Raw genomic sequence first — 19267 nt, forward strand, 5'->3', positions numbered from 1 at the left:
CAAGTCCAGGTCATTTAAAGATAAAAGGGAATGCAATGGTGCTGATAATGACCCCTGGGGACCCCACTACAATCCTCTTTCCAGTCAGAAAACCATCTGTTCACAATCACAACTCTCTGCCTCCTATCCCTTAGCCAACTACGTACCATGTAGTTGATCACTCCTAGGAATGATTTGAGCTCTAAGGCATTCTTTGGCACAGGTGCCTCTCTTATGGCTCTCACTTTCTTCTCAACTATTTGGAGGCCCTGTGAATCTACTCTGTGACCCAAATAGATTACCTCTCTCTCTTGGAATGAGCATTTTCCTTTTTTCAGACACACTCCAGCTTGCAAAAAATGTTTTAAGGTTTCTTCTAAGTTTGCCAAATGCTCTTTTTCAATGATTCTTGTCACCAATACATCACCTAAATAAATGACAACCTGGGGCAGTCCCTGCAGTAAGCTTTCCACTGTTCTCTGAAAGGTGGCACAAGCAGAGGAGACACTGAAAGGCAGTCATGTATATTGGTACAACCCTTTGTGGATATTAATTGTGACAAATTCCCAGGAGGCGTTATCCAATGCTAGTTGTTGATAAGCAGGACTCATGTCAAGCTTTGTGTACGTTGTCCCTCCAGGCAGCCTGGCATACAGATCTTCAATTTTTGGAATGGGGTGCCTGTCCAGCTTGGGTATTTTGTTAACCGCCAGCTTGTAGGCTCCACAAATTTGGACACTTTGGTTGGGTTTAAAGACGGGCACTGTGGGTGCTGCCCATTCTGAAAACTGAACAATTTATATAATGTCCAGTTTCTCTAGCCTGTTCAGCTCAGTGTTGACTTTTTCTCTCAGGGCATTTGGCACCGGTCTCGCCTTCGGGACGTGAGGGGTTGCTTCCGGATCCACATAAATCTTGGCCTGCAGGCCCTGGATTTTCCCCAGTTTGTCCCTGAAGATGGTGGCATATTTTTTAAGTAGTTCTGGTAGCCCACTTGCTCTCAACTGAAATATCTCACACCATTCCAGCTTAATCTCCTTTAGCCAGTCTCGCCCCAGGAGGCTTGGCCTTTCACCTGCTACCAGCGTCACAAGTAGCTTTGCCGATTGGCTTCCATAATGGACAGTTACTCTGCTTATGCCTTTTACATGGGTGTCTTCACCTGTGTATGTTTTTAGTTTGGCCGCTGCTTGTTCCAAGCTTAATTGATCTTCACTATTATTCAAATACCTGAAAGTATGTTCCCCAATTACTGTAGCGGAAGCTTCCATGTCTATTTCCATTTTAACATGTTTGCCATTGACTTTCACTGTGACAAATATTGGTTCTGTCTTTCCAACTTTCAGATTAAACAATGAGTAAATGTCAGGATTTGTTGTTTCAGGCTCTTCTACATTGTAGATTTTATTGGGCTACTTTTCTTTACAAGCCTGCTTGAATCTTTCCTTGCACTGCCTCATTTTATGTCTATTTCTGTGACAATAGTAGCATTCGATTTTTTTAAACTGTCAATCTCTAAAAGGCTGATTGTTTCAACCTCTATTAAAATTATTCTTTGATTTCGCTAATTTATTTTTCTTTATTCTTTGGCTAGCGGAGACTGTTTCGAGTTTCTTGGCAGAGTCTTGCTTTTTCGCGCCACATTCAGCTGAGATTTCCCACCCGATGTGGAGGGTGGCGCCATTTTGCACACCCTATATTGCTTGTGAATCTCTTACAGCACTTTCCACAGCCAGCGCTATCTCTGGCACCTACTTGAAATCCAGATTCACTTTGGACAATAATCTTTTCTGAAAAGTGTCCCCTTTCACACCACACACTAAACAATCACTGAGCATGTCATTCAGAATCATACTGAACTCACAATGTTCCATTAGTTGCTTCAGATTTGCCACATAGCATGCAATTGTCTCACCCGGGGTCCTATTTCATGAATTAAAACTGAAGCTCTGCATCATGACTGAGGGCCTGGGTTGAAAGTGACCCTTCACGTGGTCCACCAAATCACCAAAATTCTTCGAATCTGGAGCACTGGGTGCCATCAAACTTCAAATCAAACTGTAGATTTTGCTCCCTCAAGTACTCAAGGGGATCGCTCGCCTCTTCTCTTCCCCCGTAATCTCATTTGCTTGAATAAAGAACATGAGGCGTACTATGTATTGAGACCAATTGTCTGTGGCTGGCTCAAAAGGATCAGTTCCCCCAAATTGTAGCATTTTGAGAGAGGATAACTTCTTCAGTTCTAACAGAGCTTGCTACTTACAATCATTGGGTGAGGTATAGTGCCGATATCTTTCTAACTTGATTTCTTCTGTTGAATCCTGTTTTATCCTCATTACCAGTTTGTTGTAGGGTGGCCGAGTTGTACTATTCATGAGAGAGTTGAACTGCAGACACTTCTTAAGTGGAAACACTTAGTTTATTTACAATATACTCAGCAGCAACTACGCATGTGCTTTCAACTCCAACTCTATCTCTACACTGACTCCTGAGGTAGCCCGCGCTACTGTCCTATTGGTTACTACAGGTCATGTGATCTTCCCTAACATGTATTATTCTTAAAGGCACATTACACACTAAATAAAACCAGAATTACTGCAGACTCCAACACATCCACTGAAACTTGCTGCAGACCTTTAAATGTCCCACATACTTCAAAGCTTAGTCTATTAGCCCCTTTGAAGGTTTCTGAGCCACATTGCTGTGAAAGAGGTATTAGTTCTGACACATTCTGAAATACGAACCCAAGTTAACCTGCGATAAAAGCAAAGAACTGCGGATGCTGGAAATCCAGAACAAAAACAGAAACAGAAATACCTGGAAAAACTCAGCTATGCTTTTCCAGCATCCATATTTTTTCTCTTTTTATTTGAATTTCAAACAATCTTGTATATTTATAGCAGACTCACCACTACTCTGTGTGTAGAGGGGTTTAAATGTTCATTCTGTTATGTAGCGTAAAGATAAGGAACAGTGTCAAGGTTGACATGTTATTTTCAGGAAAATTTGGAAAGTTGCATTGACTTCCTTTCAACCTCTGGCAAAAAATACAAGTATCAATCAAAGATTTTACATAAAGTGTTTCCAGCAAGATTGTAATTTAATGTCTTGTAATAATTATCAAACTTTCATTTAGAGTCAATAAGGGTAAAATTGGTTCCAGGTCTTGGTGATATGGTGTGAGAGTAATATATTGGCATGTTAGGAGATTAACTAACTGAAAGGAAACAGAGAGTCGGGACAAATGGGCCATTTCCAGAATGGCAAACTGTAACTAGTGGAGTGCCACAGAGATCAGTGCTGGGACCTCAATGATTTGCAATCTGTATTAATAGCTTGGATGAAGGGGTTTGCGTGTACCTTAGCAAAATCTGCTCACAATACAAAGATTGGTGAGGATGCAAATTGTGTGGAGGACACAAAGGACAGAATTTTCTCAGCCTCGAGATGATGGGAGTGAAGACAGGGAGTCAGAAAAATAAAAATAACATCAAGGGGGCAGGAACATGGATCAGCTGCCCACTGCAAGGTAGCAGCAACCAAGTAGCATATTTAAGACCCCAATTAGGGGCCATTTAGAATGGAAGTCCAGGGCCAATCAGAGTCAAAGTCTCCACCCCCCAAAGAGGGGCTGTCTAATGGAATGTTAGCCTTTATTGAAAAGAGGAATGGAAAATAAAAGTAGGGAAATCTTGCTACAACAGTACAACTCTCTGGCACCCCACTGGGTGTTGGTGAGATCACATCCAGCGTATTGTGTACAATTTTGGTCTTATTTTGAGGAGGGATAAACTTGCATTGGAGGCAGCTCAGAGAAGGTTCATTGGGTTGATTCCTGGGATGAAGTGGTGTTTATAAGGAATGGTTGAGCAGGTTGGGCCTATACCCAAGAGTTTGGAAGAATGAGAGGTGATCTTATTGAAACATATAAGATTCTGAGGGGGCTTGACAGTGTAGATGCTAAGAGGATGTTTCCCCTCATGTAGGAATCTAGAAATCTAGAACTGGGAGGGGCAGGGAGCATAGTTTCAGAATAAAGGGCCACCATTTAGGGTGGAGATCAGGAGGAATTTCTTCTCTCAAAGGGTTGTGAATCTTTGGAATTCAGTACCTCAGAGAGATGCAGAGGCGAAGTTGCTGAATGTAGCAATGCTAAGATAGACAGGTTTTTGAACGATAGGAGAGTCAAGGGTTATGGGAAACAGGCAGAAAAGTGGAGTTAAGGCCATAATCAGGTCAGTCATGATCTGGCAGAGCAGGTTTGAGGGGCTTTACAGCCTACTCCTGTCTCTATTTCTTATGTTCTGTTCTCCACCAGATCAGTGAGGTTGCTGTATCACCAAGAGAGTGGCAGTGGCTCCATGGAACATGAACTTGCTGTCCTTTCTCAGGATGACATCATTCATGCTTCCACCACATCCATTCAACCAGGGCAGGGTTGTCCAACCTTTCCCCATGGTTGGGAGGGGGTGGAGTGGTGGCTGAGCTAAGGTGCTGGGTTTAACTAACACTGGCCTTGCATTCGCCTCTAGTGGCACATACTCTGTGCTGGCCTCAGTGGAATTCATATGACAGTGGGGGTCAGAAGCGGGTTGCCCTTCAGCCTGGGCTTTCCTCCTCTCCTGGCCTGTTTTGTGGATAGGTTTTTGGGGAGGGAGAAGAAGGAGGAAAAGGTTTGTATGTGTGTCCGGCTCACTCCCAGCCTCAGGGTTCTCGCTCTCACAACCTGCCCCTCACACAGTCTCACTCACACAGACTCACTCGCACAGAATCATTCACCCCCACTTCCAGACACACACACATGTACACACACTCTCACTGACACTCACACTCACACACAAGCACTCACTCACACAGACTCTCACACTCACACAAACTCAATCACTCAGACTTACCACACACTCACTCACACACACTCACACAGAGAGAAATGGCCTGTGATTGGAGGAGCAGCTCCTTGCAGATCTTTCATTGAACTTACCCGAACTTTGAATAGTAAGTCTGCGGGCTGGATGCAGAGACTTGGCAGGCCAGATTCTGGCCCACAGGCCAAATGTTGGGCAAGTCTGTGGTAAGGGAATTTGTCTCTAAAGATCCTCAGCGAGTATGGCCTCCCCCATCTACCCCTCCTGCTCCCTCTTTTAGCAGTGTGTTCCCCCACCCCCGCCACTGTTCCGTGTGACCTCCCTTCATTCTCCCAGTCGTGCTCAATTCCAAGAGAAAACCCACCGGTCATCATACCTGGAAGCAACTTGATTCAGCACAAACTGTTACATGTACAAGAAAGTACTTCAGCACCAGCAAGACCATGCTTTGTAGACTATTTAAATTTTAGCCAAGTATTGAAATGCTCTAAAAACACACAAAATTGCTCCAACAGCCACAAGAAATAATTCAGCACCTAACCCATAAGTAGCTCATGATCTTTCTAAATGGTGCTGTGGAGGTAGGGGGCTGCTGGTAACCTTTGTGCCATTTAATGTCATGTTCACCTCTGAGGCTGGCTGGAGTGGGCCACTGCAAAATGGCAGCACTGTGGTCAATTCAGCATTGCATACTGATTTGCATCATTATCTCATTGCCCTGTATCCTGCTGATGGTCACTAAGCTTGACACTATCCAGGACAAAGCAGCCCGCTCGATTGGCACCCCATCCACAAATATTCACTCCTTTCACCACCAATGCAGTGACAGCAGTGTGTACCATCTACAAGATGCATTACAGACACTCACCAAGGTTCCTTAGGCAGCACCTTCCAAACCCACGTCCATTACCATCTAGAAGGACAAGGGCAGCAGATACATTGGAACACCACCACCTGGAAATTCCCCTCCAAGCCACTCACCATTCTGACTTGGAAATATATCGCTGTTCCTTCACTGACGCTGGGTTAAAATCCTGGAACTCCCTTCCTAACAGCACTGTGGGTGTAGACACACCACATGGACTGCAGCAGTTCAGGAAGCCAGCTCACCACCACCTTCTCAAGGGCAACTAGGGATGGACAATAAATGCTGGACCAGCCAGCGACGTCCACATCCCGTGAATGAATTAAAAAAAGGCACACAACCGAAACTCCTTTATCAAGATGGTGTCGTGATCTTTGCTTTATAGTCTTCTAAAGTTGTAAATGCAGAGTCCAATGCCTGTAGGCATATTCAGAGATAAGTTAACATGAATGCTCACAGACAACAAATGGCAATGCTCTGCTGTAGAAGATCATAGGTTACAGGCATTGAGCTCAACTCTTCCTTCTGTTTCATTTTCCAACCTCAAATTACATGTTTATGTTTTTCAAACTTCATTATTCTAGGAGCACTTTACACCAGTCCCCATGAGTCTTGATTGAGAGATTCTAAGCTCTCTAAACATGTATCACCCAAGGCTATCCACATGTTTTTATAAGGCTAGTGGTGTTTACGTGCCAGTAAAGCATAGAAGGTATTTTATTTTGACTTCTCTAGAGAGGCATTAGGCATGCATGAATTTGTGAGAAATGTCAGAATTTGCCATTGACTCTTGAGATCAGGATATTTGTAATCTATGTGAAGGGTTCCAAAGTTCCACAAGCTTTTAACTTTAGGAGCTTAATGCAAAATAGATTTCTTGCTTACAAAAAGGATTCCTTCATCCCTTTCACAAATATGGCCAGACTTCTGCTTTCTCTTGACGATAGCAGATAGGGTTGCCAACTCTGCTTGGATGCATTCCAGCTGGTTTCATCGCGTGGTTTCTTGCCTCCAGCCACCCACCCTCATGCTGCCACCATTAATTCCCTGACACGTCCATCCTTGCAGCGCACCACCTTCTTAAGCCAAAGGGAATTTTAAACTAAAATAATGGACAGGTTTGGGCTGTGCGGAGGGGTTAAAGTATGAAAAATCTGTTTCCTGATCCAACCCACTTGCTTCTGACTTGAACTGAAACGGATGTTGGTTTGGCAGCTAACCCAATCCACAGACCCTGAATGTAACTGTAAATATGACACAGAGGCTGCAAGACTCAATTTTACTCTGTTTTTTTAACTTCAAATCTGGCCGGCTGGCTTACCTGAGTGTTAAACAACCTGGCAGCTTCATCGAGTGAGGACTTGGCGGATTCAGGAGGTGAATGTCTTTTCACCAGAAGAGCCTCTGTGATCAGATGCCACCCCGTGCCCCGGCAACCTTTACCCAGAAGCCTCCAATCCTACTACCAGGCCTCTGACCCTCCCCCCACCACTAGGCCTCCAGCTCACCCCATCACCAAGCCTCCAATCTCCCCTCAGCCTCATAAACTCCCCCACAACATTTTTCTGATTCTGATGTGGGACAAAATCAATAAGGTTTTGCTGATGATTCCAGTGGAGTAAATAATGTGGACTTGGTTGAATTTATTTTAACCCCCATTCCTTGTTCACATTGTATTAATGTTATGAAATATTGAACAGTATTTTAAAACTGGAATAAGGAAGATGGTGTGTTGTGACGAATGAGAGGGGGGCAGGAGGCAGCCACAAATTGCTAAATTATGACCATTTGCTGCAGAAGGAGGAGGAAACAGACAAGTGCAGGAAGGGACAGAAAGAATTCACTGAATTCATCACAGACTAAAAATTGAAACATGGGGGCAGAATCTTTGGCTCAGCGAGTGGGTGCGGGCCCCGCTTGTTGAGGCGTAAAATGACACGGGGTGCGACCCGACGTCACCACGCATCATTCAGATTTTCAGCCCGGCGGGCGCATAGCCGACTCGGCTGTGCACCCGCCGAACCGTCAAAGGCCTATTGAGGCCTGTTAAAAAGCAATTAAGGCAATCAGCTGAGCTGCCCGTCCAACCTTAAGGTTGGCAGGCAGGCGAAGAGCCCAGGCGGCCTTCGCATTTTTCACGGAACCTCATCCACGGGTGGGATTAGGTTTCACGAATGATTTAAAATTTTCAGAAAAATTTTTATTAAAATTAAAATTAATGCACATGTCCCGGCTCATGTGACAGTTTCGCTTGAGGGGACATGTCATTAAATTTTTTACCACACTTTATTAGACTGCTTAAAGTTAAAACTAATCTCCCTGAGGTACCTCTGTGCCTCAGGGGGATTTCTGTGCTCTTTCGCACGCATGCGCTCCCGACTCAGGCAACCCCCCTCCCCCTGCCCACCCAGGGAGCGCTCAGCGCTCCTGGGCATGCAGCCCATGTAAAATGGTGGCAGGTTGTTGAACAGTTTTTAAAAAACTGGAATAAGGAAGATGGTGTGTTGTGACGAATGAGAGGGGGGCAGGAGGCAGCCACAAATTGCTAAATTATGACCATTTGCTGCAGAAGGAGGGGGAAACAGACAAGTGCAGGAGGGGGCAGAAAGAATTCACTGAATTCATCACAGACTAAAAATTGAAATGTGAGGCAGAATCTTCGGCTTGGCGAGTGGGGGTGGGGCCCCGCTGCGTAAGCAAGTTTGTCCACGCATCCCACTGCAACCCGTTGCCCAAAAACCTTAAATCTGTGCCCCCTAGCCCTTGTATGATCAGCTAATGGGAACAGCTTTACTTTGTCTACCTTATCCAAACCTGCCATAATCTCCCCATGGATTCTCCCTCATTTATATGGTTCAGCTATTGAATGGATTGGTTCACTGGGCCAACAGGGGAGACTAGAGCAGCAAAGCAGCAGGTTCCCCATGGTTTAGGGCTCTATACAATTCAAACAATCTCCCGATCCCTGACTATAGTTTGCTTCTACTTCTCTGCCTTCATCAGTAGTTTAAAATTCTTTAGAGCTTTTGTCACCGCACACTCTCCATTTGAGGTTCAAACAGAGCCAACTTGTGCGAAATCGAATTGCACAGTCAAGTCCCCTGCTCCACTTGGTTGGGAAATCCAGAAGTAGGATGTTAATACCACGGCTGAGTTAAACAATCATGACAGAACTCACTCCACAAACCTTCTAGCTTCTGACCCGTTGTAAGTGCTCTTGTAAGTGCAAAAGTTAAAACTCTCCCCTGCTACCAGACTAACTATCAGTCGAGCAGCCTTTAATCCCCATCTCCAATGTTTTCAAAATAAATAAATAGAAAATGTTCAAAGAAAATTAAAAGGGTGCACAATATGTTTTTAGCCCTGAAGTATTGTCCAGTTGCAGTGTCCGACAGATTAACCTTTAATCCCTGGAGGCTCCCAGACAATTTGGGAAGGACACCGTGACACAAAGATGCAAGTGGGACAACATTAATATGCAATAAGCAGGCATTAGTTTCACATAAGACCTGCAATATGATAAAATAAGGCAAGGGACTTGCGATTTATTTTGCCCTTGGCTTTACTGGTGTACGTCTGCACTGGAAATGGTTATTATTAGTCACAGGGCTTACTTGAGTTGTTGGCTGGGGGATGATCAGCTTGTCATGGAATATTTTGGAAAGTTTCCATTCAGTACAGATCATGTGAGGAGAACATGGGATGCCTGTTAAGGTCACAATCTCTTCGCTTGCAAACATGGATGGATGATGAGGGATAAGAAGCAAGTTAGAAAGGGAACAGAAATTGTTATTAGTTGACAGGAGAGGTTTTTTAGGCAGAGACATAGCAATATACTTTTTGAAAAGGATTAAATATTTAACACAGGGAGACTGAGGGTAGTTAAGTTTGATTTTCACTCCAGCATGTCAATCTTTGCAACTATCTGATTTTACAATGGGTGAGAAAAGGAATTGTCTCTAAATTTTCTGTAAGAAGCTGAGGGTTTATCTGTTCTGCCAGTGGAAGGCTTTCTTTTTCAGCAATATCTGTAAGATGAAATATGGATGTTAGGTGCAGAGTGAAGCTCTCTCTAATCTGCTGCAGATGGTCACAGGGAGGAGGAGAGAGTGCAGGGGAGGCCAAAAATGGCCCAGAAAACAGGCAAGGCTGGGGACATTGAGGAGTCATAGATTCATAGAAGTAAGTACAGCACAGAAGGGGGGTATTCAGCCCATTGAGCCCATGTTAGCTCTCTGTAGAGCAATCCAGTCAGTGCCATTCCTCTATTCTATCTTCATAGCACAGCAAACTTATTTCCCTCAAGTGCCCATTCAATTTCCTCTTGAAATCATTGGTCATCTCCACTTCCTTTGCCCTCATAGGCAGCAAGTTCCGGGTCATTACCACTCGCTGCGTAAACAAATTTGTCCTCGCATCCCACTGCAACTCTTTGCCCAAAAACCTTAAATCTGTACCCTCTAGCCCTTGTATGATCAGTTAATGGGAACAACTTTACTTTGTCTACCTTATCCAAACCTGTCATAATCTTGCACACTTCGACAAATCTCCCCTCAATATCCTTTGTTCTAAGCAGAACAATCCCAACTTCTCCAATCTAACCTTGTAGCTAAATTCCTTCATCTTTGGAACCATTCTGGTAAATCTCCTCTCCACCCTCTCAAAGACCCTCACATCCTTTCTCAGAACTGGATGCAATACTCTAGTTAGGGCCTAGCCACAGCTTTATAAAAGTCCAGCACGACTTCCCTGCTTTTGTACTCAATGGCAGGGATTTTCCGTGCCCACTGGCGTCGGGCATGTTTGATGGCGTGAGCAGTCAATATGGCGAGAAGGCCAAAAATTGGTTTCACAATGTCATGAAACCAATTTGCAATTGTCCACTCAACCCATTGATGGCGGGCCGCGTTTCCCGCCATCGGACGTTGGGAACCTCATTGTCATACATCTGCATATCAGTGTAAGGCCAGCCCGCTGGACTCATTCCCCCCCCCCCCCCACTCCCTAGCTAGATTGCCCACCCACGTCGGCGGGAAAACGCGCCGATGTGTTTCACAACAGCATACTAAGGTGTGCACTTGGCGGGCTGCACTTTGCTCGGTACTTCAAGGTTTGTCTGCCTACCTTGCTTCAGGCAGCACTCACAGTCATCAGCGCCAGGCTTCACAGACAGCACCACATCACTTTTAGGGAGGGTCACGGGTAGATCTCTACCTACCAAATCAGCCATATGTGGGCGGGTGGCTTTTCAACGGCTGCAGGGCAAGGTCTTGCTTGAGGAAGGGGGAGAAGTGGCCTCAGACAAGGGAAGAGGCTGCAGGGCAAGAGCTGTGGTGTGGAGGGGTGTGTGTGGGGGCACATGTTGTTTTGTGCAAGTGGCCTCAAGATGGTGAGAGCTGAGGAGGCAGTCTCCAGAGAAAATGATTGACCTCCAGCAACCACAACCATCTTTCTTTGTGTTAGGTTTAACTCCAACCACTGGAGACATTTCCTCCTGGTTCCTATTGACTCCAGTTTTGCTAGGGCTCCTTGATGCCTTGATGTCAAGGGCAGTCACTCTCATCTCACCTCGGGAGTTCAGCTCTTTTGTCCATGTTTGAACCAAGGCTGTGATGAGGTCAGGAACTGAGTGACTCTGTCGGAACCCAGCATCAGTGAGCAGGTTATTGTTAGGGAACTGCTGCTTGATAGCACTTTTGATGACCCCTTCCATTACTTTACTGATGATGGAGAGTTAACTGATGGGGCGGTAATTGGCTGGGTTGGATCTGTCTTGCTTTTTGTGTACAGGACATACCTGGGCTATTTTTCACATTGCCAGGTAGATGCCAGTGTTGTATCCGTACTGGAACCGCTTGGCTAGGGATGCATTATGCACCTAAAAGGGGATTTTGCCTGGAAGCAGAGGGCATGGTTGAGTTACTAAATAAGCACTTCGCATCTGTCTTTACCGAGGAAGAAATTGCTGCCTGAGTCATAGTGAAAGAAGAGGTAGTTGAGACACTGAATGGGCTAAAATTTGATAAAGAGAAGATATTAGATAGCCTAACTGTACTTAAAGCTGATTAATCACCAGGACCATTTGAGAGGCATCCAAGGATAATTAGGGTAGAAATTGCAGAGGCACTGGCCACAATCTTCCAAACCTTCTTAGATATAAACGTAGTTCTAGAGGATTGGTGAATTTCAAATGTTATGCTCCTGTTCAAAAACTGGTGTAAGGGTAAGCCCAACAACCACAAGTCAGACACCTGATCCTCTGTGATGGGAAAGCTTTTAGAATCATAATTTGGGTCAAAATTAACAGTTGCTTGGGTGGATGTACATTAATTAAGAAAAGCCAGCATGGATTTGTTAAGGGAAAATCGTGACTAATTAACTTATTTGAGCTTTTTAATGAGGTAACAGAGAAGACTGATGAGGGTAATGTGACTGATGTGTGTATATGGATTTCCAAAAGACATTTGATAAAGTGCCACATAACAGGCTTGTGGCAAAGTTAGAACTCATGGAATAAAAGGGACAGCGGCAGCATGAATATAAAATTGACTAAGTGACTGGAAACAGTAATATTGAACGGCTGTATATCGGATTGGTAGAAGGTTTATTATGGGGTTTCCCAGAGGTTGATGTTCGGACCCTTGCTTTTCTTGACATATGATAATGACCTAGACTTAGGTATACAGGGCACAATTTCAAAATTTGTGGATGACACAAGACTTGGAATTATTATGAAATGTGAAGAATATAGCGATAAACTTCAAGAAGACATAGACAGGTTGGTGGATTGGGCGTTCAAGTGGCAGATGAAATTTAATGCAGAGAAATGTGAAGTCATTCATCTTAGTAGGAAGAACGAGAAGAGGCAATATAAAATAAAGGGTAGAGTGGGTGCAGGTGCAGAGGAACCTGAGGGTAAATGTGCATAAATCATTGGAGGTGGCAGGTGACAGATTGGTTAATAAAGCTTATGGAAACTTGGGCTTGACATTTGGGGGCATAGAATACAAAAGCAAGAAAGTTATGATCAACCTGTGATAAAAAACATTAGGCGGAATTTTCTGCTCTCGTTGGTGGTGAACTTGTTTGGCGGTGTGAGCAGACAATATGGTGAGAAGGCCAAAAATCAGTTTTATGTCATCGTGAAACCAGTTTTTGATTGTCCATTCCACCCATCAATGGTGGGCTGCGTTTCCCACTGACACACGTCGGGAACCTAATTTCAATACTTTAGATATCATTATAAGTCCTGCCCGCCAGAATCATCCCCACATGATGGATCATCTGGGCACGTCGGAGTGCGTGTTTCACAACTGAATATAAGTGACCTGCACCCGGCGAGCTGCACTTCGATTGGGACTTCGAGGTTTGTTTGCCTACCTTGCTTCGGACAGCACTGGCAGTCATCAGTGCCAGGCTTCACAGGCAGCACCACATCTCTTTTAGAGGGGCTCATGGGCAGGTCTCTACCCACCAGACCAGCCGTAAGGCCAGGGTGACTTTTCAATGGCTGCAGGGCTAGGGCTTGTTTGGGAAGGGGGAGGATTGCCCTCAGGCAAGGGAAGAGGCTGCAGAACAAGGGCTATGTTGGGGAAGGGGGGTATCCCAGGGTATGTGTGGGGATACATGTTGATCTGCACAAGTGGCCTCAAGATGGTGAGGGCTGAGGAGGCAGTCTCCAGAGGAGATGAGGCCAGATGGAGATGTGAGTGTGTGTGTAAAAGAGAGTGAGTGGTGATGTCTCTTGAGCTGGCAGTGAGTGAGATGCCAGTGAATGTTTGATGGCCTTGTGAGTGTTTGAGTTTAGAGTGATGAGATGGTTGCCTTACCCTGGCGGCATGGTTGAGATCATTCATCCCCTTTCTGCACTGGATGGCCAAATTCTTCTGTGCAGCGTTGGCATTAATCATTACTGCCACCGCCTATCTAGCTGGAGTGGTGAGATTGCTGGACCTCCTGCAACCAGAGACATTACGGCAGGTCTCCAAAAGGCATTGCTGTGATGGTTTACTGAACTCTTCTTGGTTTTCAGGGCCATGTCTCCAGTGGAGCAGTCATGGGCTGCAAGCATTGAGAACTGTATGCGCAGCTGCAATTTATGTATGGCACCCAGAGTGAGGACACAGTGAGGTAACAGCGTAGTGGGCGATTCAGAGGCCGCCCGCCAGTGAGACAGCGTGTTTCCTGTGGCTGCATAATTTATGAGGGGGGAAGCAGACAATACGACAAGAAATCCGGCCATTGTGGCCAGCGGGTAAAACGTCTATTTTCACGCCTGTTACTGCATTTAGTGCAATTCTGGGGTGATTCTGCCCATTAGTTCAGCCTCAACTGGAGTATTGTGAGCAGTTCTGGGCATAACAGTTTTAGAAGAGTGTGAAGGCAATAAAGAGGGTGTAGAAAGATTCATGGGAATCATTCCAGGAATCGTGAACTTCAGTAACATGGACAGGTTGGAGCAGCTGGAGTTGGTAACCTTGGAGAAGCAAAGTGATGAAGCATAGATTTAATAGAGGTCATGAAAATCTTGAGGGGTCTGAACAGAGCAGATAGGGAGAAACTGTGTCTGTTGGCAGAAGGATCGAGAACCAGAACATACTGATTTAAGGTGATTTTCAAAAGAAACAATGGCGTCACAAGGAATGACATTGCACGCAATAAGTGATCAGGACCTGGAATGCACTGCTTGAGAGTCTGGTGGAGGCAGATTCAATCAAGGCCTTCAAAAGAGAATTGGATAATTATCTGAAGAGCAAAAAAGAGAAAAGGCAGAGGAGTGGGAATAGGTGAGTTGCTTTTGCAGAGAGCCAGCACAAACATGACTAAATGGCCTCCTTTTATGCAGTAACTATTCTATAATTAAGGCTGTGCTTCCTCTCTCTATTCCTTTTGGCTAAATGCATCACATACGAACATACGAACATGTGAACATATGAATTAGGAACAGGAGTAGGCCATTCAGTACCTTGAATCTGCTCCGCCATTCAATAAGATCATGGCTGATCTGACTGTGGCCTCAACTTAACATTCACATTTACCCCGATAACCTTTCATTCCCTTGTTAGTCAAGAACCTATCTACCTCTGCCTTAAAAATATTCAATGACCCTGCCTCCAAATTTCTCGATACTGAGAGAAAAAGTTTCTTCTCATCTCCATCTCAAATGGGAGATCCCTTATTTTTAAATTGTGTACCCTAGTTCTAGTCTCTCCCACAGGGGCAAACATTCTTTCTGCATCCAGCCTGCCAAGTCCCTCAGGATCTTTTAAGTTTCAATAAGATCACCTCTCACTCTTCTAAACTCCAATAGATACAAACCCAGCCTGTCCACCCTTTCCTCATAAGATAACCCTTCCCCACCATCCCTAGTATCAGTTGAGGGAACCTTCCCTGAACTGCTTCTAACGTATTTAAATACTTTCTTAAATAAGGAGATCAAAACTGTACACAGTACTTTAGATTTGATCTCACCAACTGTAGCAAAACATCACTACTTTTATATTCCATTCCCCTTGCAATAAACGACAAACATTCCAATTGCGTTCCTGATCACTTGCTTTATCTGTATACAAACTTTTTGTGATTCATGTACCAGGACACCCTCTGTACCTCAGAGTTCTGCAATCTCTCTCCATTTAAATAATATGCTGCTTTGCTTTTCTTCCTGCCAAAGTGGACAAGTTCACATTTTCCCACATTATATTCCAGCTGTCAAATTTTTGCCCACTCGCTTAGCCTATCTACATCCCTTTGCAGATTCCTATGTCCTCTTCACAACTTATTTTCCTACCTTTCTTTCTGTCATCAGGAAATTTAGCACCTTCATCCCTTCATCCAAGTCATTGATATAAATTGTAAATAGTTGAGGCTCCAGCACTGATCCCAGTGGTACTCCACTCATCACATCTTGCTAACCCAAAAATGACCCATTCATGCCTACTTTCTGTTTCCTGTTAGCTAACCAAGGCTCTATCCATACTTGTTACCTCCCAAACTATGAGTTCTTCCTTCGTGTAGTAACCTTTGATGTGGCACCTTGTCAAGTACCTTCTGGAAATCTAAGTACAGCACATTCAAAGGTTCCTCTTTTTCCATGTTGCTTGTTACTTCCTCAGAGAACATCAATAAATTAGTCAAACATGATTTCCCTTTGACAAAATCATGTTGACTCTGCCTGATTGCATTGAGATTTTCTGAATGGCCCACTATAACCTCCTTAATAATAGATACCAGCATTTTCCCTATGACAGATCTTAAGCTATCTGGCCTCTAGTTTTCTGCTTTCTGTTTCCCTCCTTTCTTGAATAGAGGAGTCCTTTTCACTATTTTCCAATCTGATGGGACATTTCCAGAATCTTGGGAATTTTGGAAAATTAAAACTGATGAATCTACTATCTCAGCAGCCATTTCTTTTAAGACCCTAAGATGCAGTCCATCATGACTTGGGGACTTGTCGGCTTTTAGTTCTAATAATTTTCTCAATACCCTTTCCCTGGTGATTTTAATTAGATCATAAGACCATAAGGCGCAGGAGCAGAAGTAGGCCATTTGGCCCATCGAGCCTACTCTGCCATTCAGTGAGATCAAGGCTGATCTGATAATCTTTAACTCCATTTTCCTGTCTTTCCCCCATAACCCTTGATTCCCTTACTGATTAAAAATCTGTCCATCTCAGCGTGGAATATAATGACCCAGCCTCTACAGCCCTCTGTGGTAAAAAATTCCACAGATTAACTACCCTCTGAGAGAAGAAATTCCTCCTCATCTCTATCTTAAATGGGCGACCCCTTGCTCTGAGGTGATGCCCTCTGGTTCTAGATTCTCTTACAAGGGGAAACAAGCTCCTGTATTGCTAGGGCTCCTTGATGCCACACTCGGTCAGATGCTGCCTTGATGTCAAGGGCATTCACTCTCACCTCACCTCGGGAGTGTAGCTCTTTTGTCCGTGTTTGAACATAGGTTGTAATGAGGTAAGGAGCTGAGTGGCCCTGGTGAAACCCAAACTGGGCGTCAGTGAGCAGGTTATTGCTAAGCAAGTGCCGCTTGATAGCACTGTTGATGACCCCTTCCATTACTTTACTGATGATAGAGTTTGCTGATGCAGCGGTAATTGGCTGAGTTGGATTTGTCCTGCTTTTAGTATACAGGACACGCCTGGGCAATTTTCCACATTGGCAGGTAGATGCCAATGTTGTACCTGTACTGGAACAGCTTGGCTAGGGGCACGGCAAGTTCTGGAGCACAAGTCTTCAGTACTATTGCTGCAATATTGCCAGCGCCCCATAGCTTTTGCAGTATCCAATACCTTCACCTGTTTCTTGATATCACATGCAGCGAATCAAATTGGCTGAAGACTGACATCCGTAATGCTGGGGACCTCCAGAAGTGGCAGAGATGGATCATCCACTTGGCATTTTTGTCTGAAGGCTGTTGCAAATGCCTATCTGTTGCACTGATATGCTGGGCTCCCCCATCATTGAGGATGGGGATATTTGTGGAGCCTCCTCCTCCAGTGAATTGTTTAATTGTCCACCACCATTCACAACTGGATTTGGCAGGACTGCAGAGCTTCGATCTGATCCGTTGGTTGTGGAATCGCTTAGCTCTGTCTATCACTTGCTGCTTATGTTGTTTGGCACACAAGCAGCCCTGTGTTGTAGCTTCACCAGGTTGGCACCTCATTTTATAGGTATACCTGGTGCTGCTCCTGGCATGTCCTCCTGCTCTCCTCATTGAATCAGGGTTGGTCCCCTGGCTTGGTGGTAATGGTAGAGTGGGGGATATGCTGGATCATGAGGTTACAGATTGTGGTTGAGTACAAATCTGCTGCCACTGATGGCCCACCCCCCCACGGACGCCCAGCCTTGAACTGACAGATCTGTTCGAAAGCTATCTTTGTTTTAAGTTCCTCCTCCTCTTTCACCTCCTGATCCACAATTATTTCTGGGATGTTATTTGTATCCTCTACAGTGAAAATGGATGCAAAATATCTGTTCAATTCATCCGTCATTTCCTTATTTTCCATTAATTCTTCCCAATTTTCAATCACTACAGGAGCAACACTTTATATCACTTCACATTTCTGTATGTTAAATTCCATTTGCCATGTGTCTTCCCACTCTGCTAGCTTGTTGCAGTTCATTGGTATCATCCTCACTGTTCGCCACACTTCCAATTTTGGTATCATCAGCAAATTTTGAAATTTTACTCTGTATTCCAATATCCAAGTCATTTATGTCAACCTCCATGCCCTCTCATATCCCCTTCATACCCCCATGCTCCTTCCATTACCCCTATGCTCCTTACATGCCCAATCTCCCAGTATTAGCTATGTACAGAGCCAATCAGCCATTGGCAAGTCAGGCAAGTCTTGAAATGCTCCTGAAGCTGATGCAATAATCAAAGAGGCTTTGAAAATCTCCATTGAAAAAACTGCTAATCTTACAACCTCATAAAAGTGTCATTCATAGTATCAATGAATAAAACTTTAACCCTCTTAACGCCTTTTAATCTTGCCCAAATAACAAACGGGCATTGAAAAGTGACATAAAAAAAGAATAACTTATCACAACCTTATAAAACTGTCAGTCAAACAAACCTAGCATTTCCCTTCACACTATGTAAATAGATCCCTGCTGAGCTGAGTCCATTTGTCATACTTGAAGCTCAGCCTAGTATTCATGATGAGGCCATCTGACACCGTATTGCCAGAAGCAGGCTGAACAGATGGCCAGGCAATTGTTTTTCCAGATGAAATTGACTTGAGAGAAATGCAAAGTTGAGAAAAATAGCTAAGGAGAGACTATGATCAGTGGAAAGAGTATAATGGTCCAGGTCTACCTGTCACCGGCAAAGCTGTGGCTTATGCCACTAAATACATTTAAAACTGCTGTCTTACGTTTTTTGTAGGCTGCAATGGGAGCTTGCTCACCCAGCTGCAGCGTGGATCCACCAGCACGGTGTGTAGAGAGGCCTAGGGCGTGGCGCAATTCTAGCGAAGTGGAATTGATGTCATGAGCTGAAGACGTGCCCCTTGAGGTCTGCCTTCAGCCAATGAATTTTAAGATTTTTTAGTGTTTACAAAGTTTCCCTTATTCAACTTTTAATTCAACCCCCACCATACCCCTGGCTCTGCTCAACCATTCCCCCCCAGCATCCAAAATTCTGCTCACCTCCCTGAACCCAACCCCCAACCCGGCTCTGCTCACTGCCACCTGGCACCTCCATCAGCGGGATTGAAGAGCTGGGAGAGCGGGGTGAGGGACTGGGGGGGAATGATGAGGCTGGTGAGCAAAGCAGGGGGTGCCGAGTGAGATGAGGAGGAGGCTGAGCAGTGCTCTGGGTGCTGGGGTAATGAAAAAGAAGGTGCTGGAGAAACTCAGTCGTTCTGGCAGCTTCTGTGGAGGGAGAAACAGAGCTAACACTTTGGGTCCAATATGACTCTACCAATGAAAAGTCTTTTCCAATATCTGCTTATGTACCTTAGTGTCACATTTTATTCGATAGCGCTCGTGTGATGCCTTGGGCTATTTTACTGCATTAAAGGTGATCAATCACT

The sequence above is a fragment of the Cetorhinus maximus genome, chromosome 2, assembly GCF_964194155.1.
Source record: "Cetorhinus maximus chromosome 2, sCetMax3.hap1.1, whole genome shotgun sequence".
In the NCBI taxonomy this organism is placed as follows: Eukaryota; Metazoa; Chordata; class Chondrichthyes; order Lamniformes; family Cetorhinidae; genus Cetorhinus; species Cetorhinus maximus.